At 51.1% G+C, this 11,893-nt stretch overlaps 1 long non-coding RNA gene across 2 annotated transcripts in view; it reads left to right on the top strand.

Annotated features, from left to right (window-relative positions):
* The first annotated feature begins 218 nt into the window (after positions 1-218).
* The window catches only part of LOC141253047 (uncharacterized), an 83,232-nt gene continuing 71,557 nt past the window's right edge, over positions 219-11,893 (top strand). The window contains exons 1-3 of one of the 2 annotated variants that reach the window (XR_012314202.1): positions 219-428; positions 511-561; positions 2,571-2,698. This is a non-coding gene — a long non-coding RNA (uncharacterized lncRNA). The remainder of the gene's footprint in view (positions 429-510; positions 562-2,570; positions 2,699-11,893) is intronic. The other variant, XR_012314203.1, reaches the window with a different exon arrangement.

Raw genomic sequence — 11,893 nt, 5'->3', positions numbered from 1 at the left:
TTTTTGATTTCTTCTAGATCCAATCCTAAGTGATGTTCCTCCCTCCTGATCCCTTACCCTCCTGGACTCCTATCCTGCTTCCCTAACGTTCCTCCACCCTGTCATTCTGGCTCCAGCGCTCCCCACACGCAGTGGAACGCATACAATACATACAATACATTGTGGAACGCACTCACACGTCACTTCCGGTCACGTGACCGGGTTTTCTCCTTTCAGGACCTTCAGAGCGTCATATGATGCTACTTCCTCTTTCTAGGTCCTGTTCCACATTCTATATGCACGCTAAAACCCCACTGGCACCAATGATTAAGTTGATGAGCGACCTTTAACCCCCTCCACTTCATATTTAAGAGGTAGTAGGTCTTTAGCCCTCCACCATACCTCCTGACAAACGGTGGACACCGTGTCCGGCTAGCAGACATCTACAGGTAACTCTTTTCAGTGATGGTTTTTCCTTTTACCATTAGAGTCCATTTCTATAACACTTTTACCTATATTTTATTCCCACAGCAAGCAGAACTCTATAGGCCACTGCTTAAATACACCCACTTCCACATATTGGTAGGTTCATTTAATATACTCTAAGATTCACCATTGTCCCCTACTCAATCCTGATCCTCTTCCCTTCCCCCTTTTTTCCCCCTGTTGTACTCCATAGATGCATTCCCCATGACATATTATGTGGTAATTGACCATATATATTTTGGTTTTATTATGTATAATCTGCTATATGTTACTCACTACCGTTTTTTCACTTTTTGTAGTACACCGATGAAGGTCTAATGTGACCGAAACGTCTGTTGTTTATTTTCTGCACTACTTTATTAAAAATTATAAAAGAACCCAAGAGTCTTCTGAGTGCCAGGTTACTTTTCTATATGATTACGGGCTTGTAACCCTACCTGGGCACCACCATTACTCCAGGAGTGCGGTAGTTTTATCTATATAAAAAGAAACACAGACATAATTAGAATACAAATTCAAACCAAACACAAAACATAATTTTATCCTGTCCATTATCCGTATGCTAATTGATTCACATCTACTATGATAGCCAAAGTCCCTGCATGTTTACCCAACCATATTGGCGCATTGCGCTGTGCTATTTAGCAACAGGGGTAGGGCCATCTGTGACCAACTCCAAAATAGCCAGAATGGTAGAGTTGCCCATGGATCAATCACAGGGATATTAGCACCTTCCTTTTGTTGTCTATAATATGGGGTATCCTGCTGTTTTCCAGTGTTGTCCTTATCAGCATTTGGGCTCTGCATTGTTTGTGCTTTTGGTGCAGATGTAGCAGGGTCAGCTTCTTTATTACCTATCTCCTCACATGTCTCTGTGAACTCTGTGTTATTAGTGGTAGATTCTCCCTCATCAGACTCAATACTATCAATCTCCTGGTGAAACAAATGGATATTTGTTTCTGGGTAGATGTAAGGTGTATTACAATACCATTTAATATGTCCAGACCTCCCACATTCATAACAATACCTAACATATCTTCTTCTTCCTAGGTCTATGTACAGCAGATACATTGGTGGATGTTTCATACTGCTCCTTAGACTCATTACACCAGTCCCTAAGTATATTCACAAAGTTTCCATAGGAGCTGCTATTCCTTAGAGCGACCCATGTGGTGTAATCTACATTACAATGATTTGCCATTGAATACAGGAAATTAGATATTGTCCATGTTGGGTTCCAACAATCATAATACATTCATTGTGTTAGATACTGGTAAATATTATATTTCAATGAGCACATTAGGAGTTTAGAGAAACTAGACAAATTATCTAATCACTTTGATTGATTTAATTTGATAAGAAAAGGACCTTATTACTTTTCTGTTATTGCTATTTTCTAAAGACATTATATTTCATATCATGTTCCAGTTATTTTATTTTAGGGAGGTTATGCAGCTATTATGTAGAAGAATGGACTTTAAGTAAGGCTTTGCCTTAAGTTTGAAAATGAACTGTGTGGAACCTTCTGTGTACACCCCTTTTCCCATAAAATGATGCTCTTTTATACAGTGCCCAATGATAAAATCCATATAGTATACTGCAAAAACATAAGTGCCATAAAATGACTGACTTTCATACAATTACCACAATGCAAATTTTCAATAGCATCATCACCATGGAAGGGAAAAATGATTTACAGAAGAATATCTAAAGAGCAGTGCTACATAATGCCATTGAATTCTCTTCGAATTTTAGAAAAATTTGGACTATGGATTTTTTTCTAATCCCTTCTGCACTAATCCAACTAATCCAGCAACATGGCAGCCAGCTGGCTCCATTTTTGCTGAACTGTAGAGGGTCAGCAAAAGGTAAAGAAAATCCAAAAATTAACATTAATCTTACAGCTCACCTGTCCGACCTTTCCCACTGCTTACTGCCTGCCATCCGGCCTTTCCACTGTCGTGAAACACGTCTCCAGTTACTTCAGTTTAGCCTGGGACTTCCAAGCAGGACCATGCCTCAGACATCCATGCATGCCTTAACAATTCTGCACATGTTGTGATGACATAATGTTACAAAGTATGTCATGACCCTATGTTGTGCAGGGATGCCAAGGCCTTGTCACGCCCGAATATTCCAGCCAAGAGTTAAACGACCGGAGATGCTGCCAATAGAAGAGGCACAGAGGACTGGACAGCAAGCATCAGGTGTGGCCAGACAATTGAGTGGTGAGGTGTGTATTATTATTTTTTTCAGCGTACATTTATTACGCTTTTAAAGTCTGGATATAGATTATAAAGATCACAACACTTGTTTTCCATGGTATCTGTCTTAACTCCATCATCTGATGCACCTGTACTGCACACTCCTCAAGCCAGCCCTGGCGTCATATCCGACTAAGCTGCTTAAACAATACAAATTGAATAAATGTTATATCATAAAATTATTACCCATACCTTCTAGTATGAAAAACTGTAAAAAGTCTTTTATTTTGTTATTTTTTATTTTGTTATGCACCTATCTCTGCTGCAGTACCAGGCTTGGTTCTCTTCCCCTATGGTCGCTACCCATTGCTGTGTTTCATTTAGGGTTTCACAAATTAATCAGCAAACTTCAGTGACATAATCACCTAAGGCCTAATCACCTAAGGCATAATCACCTAAGGTGGACTTGACTACACATGTCTTTCTGAGTATTAAAGTTATTTTCCTTCTAAATAGAAATGAGCATACATGTTCGGAAATTTAAAATTTGGCACGAACGTTGCTCATTCGGATTCGTGATTTTAAGCGTTTTTACTTAAAATCTGCAAAAATTGGTAAAAGGAAATGATAGTGTTTCCACTATAGTATTTTTATCACTTTGGCGAGGATAGTGGTGCTGTATAATGAGCGGGGGGTATGTGTTTGATGAGGGGAGGGGAAGGGGAGGAAGCAGAGTAGCGGCGTACTGTTAATCTAATTTTTTTTTCTTTTCTTTTTCTTAACTTAATGTGTGCAGATTCCAGCAAGCCAATCAGGGTGCAGGAACCATCTACAATGTCCAAACACAAGGGCTTGTGCCATTGGCTGCTGAAGTCACATGTCCCTCTCCATATAAAAAGTGGACATGTTGTTTTAGCGCCATTTTGTCAGTATAATAGCGCAGAGAGGCTGCTCCTGATGCTGGTCCTGGATACTGAGAGATTTTAAATAGTTTGCTAGGCGGTTGCTTCTAAGTTTCTAAGTCAGATAGTTTAGATAGCATCCTGTGTGGCTGGGAAATCGGCCTTCCAACAGATCAATTGTTTTTGCTATTAGTGAGGTCCAGACAGAGACAACAGGGCACATTTCAGCATAGAACTGCTTTGAAACTCTAATTTTTTCTGTTCCTACCGTGCTACATTAAGCAAGCCACATCTGACCTTGTAATTCTTTTGCGCTGAGATTCAGCTTATCCAGGGTTCCAGAGTAAAAGATCTATTTTTTTCTGTTACTACCGTGATACATACAGCAGGCCACATTTCAGCTTGAAATTTTTTGGTGCATATATTCTGCTGTATACAGGCCTTGTCCACAGTTAAAAAAAAAAAATTTCTTCTGCTACTCATGTGATAGCAGGCCACATTTCAGCTTGATTTTTTTTGGCGCATATACCGTATTTTTCAGACTATAAGACGCACCCTACCATAAGACGCACCTAGGTTTTAAAGGACGAAAATAGGAAAAAAAATGTAAGCAAAAAATGTGGTCATGATGCACTGTTATGGGGGAGGGGGTCTGCTGCTGACACTGGTATTGGGGTAATGTCCCCAATTCTATTAATATCCTCCATCCTGGTATGTATGGCCCCTCCTTCCTGGTATAAGTGGCCCCCATCCCATCCTGGTATGCATGGCAGCCCTTCATCCCCCATCTTGGTATGCATGGCACCCCTTTATCTCCATCCTGGTATGCATGCATGGCACCCCTTTATACCCCATCTTGGTATTCATGACACCCCTTTACACCCCATCTTGGTATTCATGACACCCCTTGATTCCCCATCCTGGTATGCATGGCACCCCCATCCTGGTATGCATGGCACCCCTTGAGCCCCCATCCTGGTATGCATGGCATCCTCTGAGCCCCCATCCTGGTATGCATGGCACACTCTGAGCCCCCATCCTGGTATGCATGGCACCCTCTGACCCCCCATCCTGGTATGCATGGCACCCCTCTGAGCCCCCATCCTGGTATGCATGGCACCCTCTGAGCCCCCATCCTGGTATGAATGGCACCCTCTGAGCCCCATCCTGGTATTCATGGCACCCTCTGAGCCACCATCTTGGTATGCATGGCACCCTCTGAGCCCCCATCCTGGTATGCATGGCACCCTCTGAGCCCCCATCCTGGTATGTATGGCACCCTCTGAGCCCCCATCCTGGTATGCATGGCACCCTCTGAGCCCCCATCCTGGTATGCGTGGCACCCTCTGAGCCCCCATCCTGGTATGTGTGGCACCCTCTGAGCCCCCATCCTGGTATGCATGGCATCCTCTGAGCCCCCATCCTGGTTTGTATGTCACCCCTCTGAGCCCCCATCCTGGTATGCATGACACCCCTCTGAGCCCCCATCCTGGTATGCATGGCACCCTCTGAACCCCCATCCTAGTATGTATGACACCCTCTGAGCCCCCATCCTGGTATGCATGGCACCCTCTGAGCCCCCATCCTGGCATGTATGACACCCACTGAGCCCCATCCTGGTATGCATGGCACCCCTCTGTGCCCCCATTCTGGTATGTATGGCACACCACTGAGCCCCCATCCTGGTAAGTATTGCATCCTCTGAGCCCCTACCATAAGGCGCACCTAGGTTTTAAAGGAGGAAAATAGCAAAAAATGTGGTCATGATGCACTGTTATGGGGGAGCGGGTCTGCTGCTGACACTGGTATTGGGGTAATGTCCCCAAATTCTCTTAATATCCTCCATCCTGGTATGTATGGCCCCTCCTTCCTGGTATAAGTGGCCCCCATCCCATCCTGGTATGCATGGCAGCCCTTCATCCCCCATCTTGGTATGCATGGCACCCCTTTATCTCCATCCTGGTATGCATGCATGGCACCCCTTTATACCCCATCTTGGTATTCATGACACCCATAGATTCCCCATCCTGGTATGCATGGCACCCCCATCCTGGTATGCATGGCACCCCATGAGCCCCCATCCTGGTATGCATGACACCCCCTGAGCCCCCATCCTGGTATGCATGACACCCCTTGAGCCCCCATACTGGTATGCATGGCACCCTCTAAGCCCCCATCCTGGTATGCATGGCACCCTCTGAGCCCCCATCCTGGTATGCATGGCACCCCCTGAGCCCCCAGACTGGTATGCATGGCACCCCTTGAGCCCCCATCCTGGTATGCATGGCATCATCTGAGCCCCCATCTTGGTATGCATGGCACCCCTTGAGCCCCCATCCTGGTATGTATGGCACCCCTTGAGATCACATCCTGGTATGCATGGCACCCTCTGAACCCCCATCCTGGTATGCATGGCACCCTCTGAGTCCCCATCCAGGTATGCATGGCACCCTCTGAGCCCCATCCTGGTATTCATAGCACCCTCTCAGCCCCCATCCTGGTATGCATGGCACGCTCTGAGCCCCCATCCTGGTATGCATGGCACCCTCTGAGCCCCCATCCTGGTATGCATGGCACCCTTTGAGCCCCCATCCTGATATGTATGGCACCCTCTGAGCCCCCATCCTGGTATGCATGGCATCCTCTGAGCCCCCATCCTGGAATGCATGGCACCCTCTGAGCCCCCATCCTGGTATGCATGGCACCCTCTGAGCCCCCATCCTGGTATATATGGCACCCCTCTGAGCCCCCATCCTGGTATGCATGGCACCCTCTGTGCCCCCATCCTGGTATGCATGGCACCCTTTGAGCCCCCATCCTGATATGTATGGCACACTCTGAGCCCCCATCCTGGTATGCATGGCACCCTCTGAGCCCCCATCCTGTTATATATGGCACCCCTTTGAGCCCCAACCTGGTATGCATGGCACCCTCTGAACCCCCATCCTGGTATGTATGACACCTTCTGAGCCCCCATCCTGGTATGCATGGCACCCTCTGAGCCCCCATCCTGGCGTGTATGACACCCTCTGAGCCCCATCCTGGTATGCATGGCACCCCTGGAGCCCCCATCCGGGTATGCATGGCACCCTCTGAGACTCCATCCTGGTATGTATGGCACCCTCTGAGCCCCCATCCTGGTATGCATGGCACCCTCTGAGCCCCCATCCTGGTATGTGTGGCACCCTCTGAGCCCCCATCCTGGTATGCATGGCATCCTCTGAGCCCCCATTCTGGGTTGTATGGCACCCCTCTGAGCCCCCATCCTGGTATGCATGGCACCCCTCTGAGCCCCCATCCTGGTATGCATGGCACCCTCTGAACCCTCATCCTGGTATGTATGACACCCTCTGAGCCCCCATCCTGGTATGCATGGCACCCTCTGAGCCCCCATCCTGGCATGTATGACACCATCTGAGCCCCATCCTGGTATGCATGGCACCACTCTGTGCCCCCATCCTGGTATGTATGGCACACCACTGAGCCCCCATCCTGGTAAGTATTGCATCCTCTGAGCCCCTACCATAAGACGCACCTAGGTTTTAAAGGAGGAAAATAGCAAAAAATGTGGTCATGATGCACTGTTATGGGGGAGCGGGTCTGCTGCTGACACTGGTATTGGGGTAATGTCCCCAAATTCTGTTAATATCCTCCATCCTGGTATGTATGGTCCCTCCTTCCTGGTATAAGTGGCCCCCATCCCATCCTGGTATGCATGGCAGCCCTTCATCCCCCATCTTGGTATGCATGGCACCCCTTTATCTCCATCCTGGTATGCATGCATGGCACCCCTTTATACCCCATCTTGGTATTCATGACACCCATAGATTCCCCATCCTGGTATGCATGGCACCCCCATCCTGGTATGCATGGCACCCCATGAGCCCCCATCCTGGTATGCATGACACCCCCTGAGCCCCCATCCTGGTATGCATGACACCCCTTGAGCCACCATACTGGTATGCATGGCACCCTCTAAGCCCCCATCCTGGTATGCATGGCACCCTCTGAGCCCCCATCCTGGTATGCATGGCACCCTCTGAGCCCCCAGACTGGTATGCATGGCACCCCTTGAGCCCCCATCCTGGTATGTATGGCACCTTCTAAGCCCCCATCCTGGTATGCATGGCATCATCTGAGCCCCCATCTTGGTATGCATGGCACCCCTTGAGCCCCCATCCTGGTATGTATGGCACCCCTTGAGATCACATCCTGGTATGCATGGCACCCTCTGAGCCCCCATCCTGGTATGCATGGCACCCTCTGAGTCCCCATCCAGGTATGCATGGCACCCTCTGAGCCCCATCCTGGTATTCATAGCACCCTCTGAGCCCCCATCCTGGTATGCATGGCACGCTCTAAGCCCCCATCCTGGTATGCATGGCACCCTCTGAGCCCCCATCCTGGTATGCATGGCACCCTTTGAGCCCCCATCCTGATATGTATGGCACCCTCTGAGCCCCCATCCTGGTATGCATGGCATCCTCTGAGCCCCCATCCTGGAATGCATGGCACCCTCTGAGCCCCCATCCTGGTATGCATGGCACCCTCTGAGCCCCCATCCTGGTATATATGGCACCCCTCTGAGCCCCCATCCTGGTATGCATGGCACCCTCTGAGCCCCCATCCTGGTATGCATGGCACCCTTTGAGCCACCATCCTGATATGTATGGCACCCTCTGAGGCCCCATCCTGGTATGCATGGCACCCTCTGAGCCCCCATCCTGGTATATATGGCACCCCTCTGAGCCCCCATCCTGGTATGCATGGCACCCTCTGAACCCACATCCTGGTATGTATGACACCCTCTGAGCCCCCATCCTGGTATGCATGGCACTCTCTGAGCCCCCATCCTGGCATGTATGACACCCTCTGAGCCCCATCCTGGTATGCATGGCACCCCTTGAGCCCCCATCCTGGTATGCATGGCACCCTCTGAGACCCCATCCTGGTATGTATGGCACCCTCTGAGCCCCCATCCTGGTATGCATGGCACCCTCTGAGCCCCCATCCTGGTATGTGTGGCACCCTCTGAGCCCCCATCCTGGTATGCATGGCATCCTCTGAGCCCCCATCCTGGGTTGTATGGCACCCCTCTGAGCCCCCCTCCTGGTATGCATGGCACTCCTCTGAGCCCCCATCCTGGTATGCATGGCACCCTCTGAACCCCCATCCTGGTATGTATGACACCCTCTGAGCCCCCATCCTGGTATGCATGGCACCCTCTGAGCCCCCATCCTGGCATGTATGACACCATCTGAGCCCCATCCTGGTATGCATGGCACCCCCCTGTGCCCCCATCCTGGTATGTATGGCACACCACTGAGCCCCCATCCTGGTATGTATTGAATCCTCTGAGCCCCTACCATAAGACGCACCTAGGTTTTAAAGGAGGAAAATAGCAAAAAATGTGGTCATGATGCACTGTTATGGGGTAGCGGGTCTGCTGCTGACACTGGTATTGGGGTAATGTCCCCCAATTCTGTTAATATCTTCCACCCTGGTATGTATGGCCCCTCCTTCCTGGTATAAGTGGCCCCCATCCCATCCTGGTATGCATGGCACCCCTTCATCCCCCATCTTGGTATGCATGGCACCCCTTTATCTCCATCCTGGTATGCATGCATGGCACCCCTTTATACCCCATCTTGGTATTCATGACACCCATAGATTCCCCATCCTGGTATGCATGGCACCCCCATCCTGGTATGCATGGCACCCCATGAGCCCCCATCCTGGTATGCATGACACCCCCTGAGCCCCCATCCTGGTATGCATGACACCCCTTGAGCCCCCATACTGGTATGCATGGCACCCTCTAAGCCCCCATCCTGGTATGTATGGCACCCTCTGAGCCCCCATCCTGGTATGCATGGCACCCTCTGAGCCCCCAGACTGGTATGCATGGCACCCCTTGAGCCCCCATCCTGGTATTCATGGCACCCTCTGAGCCCCCATCCTGGTATGCATGGCACCCTCTGGGCCCCCATCCTGGTATGTATGGCACCTTCTAAGCCCCCATCTTGGTATGCATGGCACCCCTTGAGCCCCCATCCTGGTATGTATGGCACCCCTTGAGATCACATCCTGGTATGCATGGCACCCTCTGAGCCCCCATCCTGGTATGCATGGCACCCTCTGAGTCCCCATCCAGGTATGCATGGCACCCTCTGAGCCCCATCCTGGTATTCATAGCACCCTCTGAGCCCCCATCCTGGTATGCATGGCACGCTCTAAGCCCCCATCCTGGTATGCATGGCACCCTCTGAGCCCCCATCCTGGTATGCATGGCACCCTTTGAGCCCCCATCCTGATATGTATGGCACCCTCTGAGCCCCCATCCTGGTATGCATGGCATCCTCTGAGCCCCCATCCTGGAATGCATGGCACCCTCTGAGCCCCCATCCTGGTATGCATGGCACCCTCTGAGCCCCCATCCTGGTATATATGGCACCCCTCTGAGCCCCCATCCTGGTATGCATGACACCCTCTGAGCCCCCATCCTAGTATGCATGGCACCCTTTGAGCCACCATCCTGATATGTATGGCACACTCTGAGGCCCCATCCTGGTATGCATGGCACCCTCTGAGCCCCCATCCTGGTATATATGGCACCCCTCTGAGCCCCCATCCTGGTATGCATGGCACCCTCTGAACCCACATCCTGGTATGTATGACACCCTCTGAGCCCCCATCCTGGTATGCATGGCACCCTCTGAGCCCCCATCCTGGCATGTATGACACCCTCTGAGCCCCATCCTGGTATGCATGGCACCCCTTGAGCCCCCATCCTGGTATGCATGGCACCCTCTGAGACCCCATCCTGGTATGTATGGCACCCTCTGAGCCCCCATCCTGGTATGCATGGCACCCTCTGAGCCCCCATCCTGGTATGTGTGGCACCCTCTGAGCCCCCATCCTGGTATGCATGGCATCCTCTGAGCCCCCATCCTGGGTTGTATGGCACCCCTCTGAGCCCCCCTCCTGGTATGCATGGCACTCCTCTGAGCCCCCATCCTGGTATGCATGGCACCCTCTGAACCCCCATCCTGGTATGTATGACACCCTCTGAGCCCCCATCCTGGTATGCATGGCACCCTCTGAGCCCCCATCCTGGCATGTATGACACCATCTGAGCCCCATCCTGGTATGCATGGCACCCCCCTGTGCCCCCATCCTGGTATGTATGGCACACCACTGAGCCCCCATCCTGGTATGTATTGAATCCTCTGAGCCCCTACCATAAGACGCACCTAGGTTTTAAAGGAGGAAAATAGCAAAAAATGTGGTCATGATGCACTGTTATGGGGTAGCGGGTCTGCTGCTGACACTGGTATTGGGGTAATGTCCCCCAATTCTGTTAATATCTTCCACCCTGGTATGTATGGCCCCTCCTTCCTGGTATAAGTGGCCCCCATCCCATCCTGGTATGCATGGCACCCCTTCATCCCCCATCTTGGTATGCATGGCACCCCTTTATCTCCATCCTGGTATGCATGCATGGCACCCCTTTATACCCCATCTTGGTATTCATGACACCCATAGATTCCCCATCCTGGTATGCATGGCACCCCCATCCTGGTATGCATGGCACCCCATGAGCCCCCATCCTGGTATGCATGACACCCCCTGAGCCCCCATCCTGGTATGCATGACACCCCTTGAGCCCCCATACTGGTATGCATGGCACCCTCTAAGCCCCCATCCTGGTATGTATGGCACCCTCTGAGCCCCCATCCTGGTATGCATGGCACCCTCTGAGCCCCCAGACTGGTATGCATGGCACCCCTTGAGCCCCCATCCTGGTATTCATGGCACCCTCTGAGCCCCCATCCTGGTATGCATGGCACCCTCTGGGCCCCCATCCTGGTATGTATGGCACCTTCTAAGCCCCCATCCTGGTATGCATGGCACCATCTGAGCCCCCATCTTGGTATGCATGGCACCCCTTGAGCCCCCATCCTGGTATGTATGGCACCCCTTGAGACCACATCCTGATATGCATGGCACCCTCTGAGCCCCCATCCTGGTATGCATGGCACCCTCTGAGTCCCCATCCTGGTATGCATGGCACCCTCTGAGCCCCATCCTGGTATGCATAGCACCCTCTGAGCCCCCATCCTGGTATGCATGGCACCCTCTGATCCCCCATCCTGGTATGCATGGCACCCTCTGAGCCCCCATCCTGGTATATATGGCACCCCTTTGAGCCCCCATCCTGGCATGCATGGCACCCTCTGAGCCCCCATCCTGTTATGCATGGCACCCTTTGAGCCCCCATCCTGATATGTATGGCACCCTCTGAGCCCCCATCCTGGTATG

The sequence above is a fragment of the Phyllobates terribilis genome, unplaced genomic scaffold (genome assembly GCF_046119375.1).
Source record: "Phyllobates terribilis strain yellow unplaced genomic scaffold, ASM4611937v1 Scaffold_2__4_contigs__length_985480577, whole genome shotgun sequence".
NCBI classification, from domain to species: domain Eukaryota; kingdom Metazoa; phylum Chordata; class Amphibia; order Anura; family Dendrobatidae; genus Phyllobates; species Phyllobates terribilis.
This window is presented reverse-complemented; position numbering and strand designations above follow the sequence as displayed.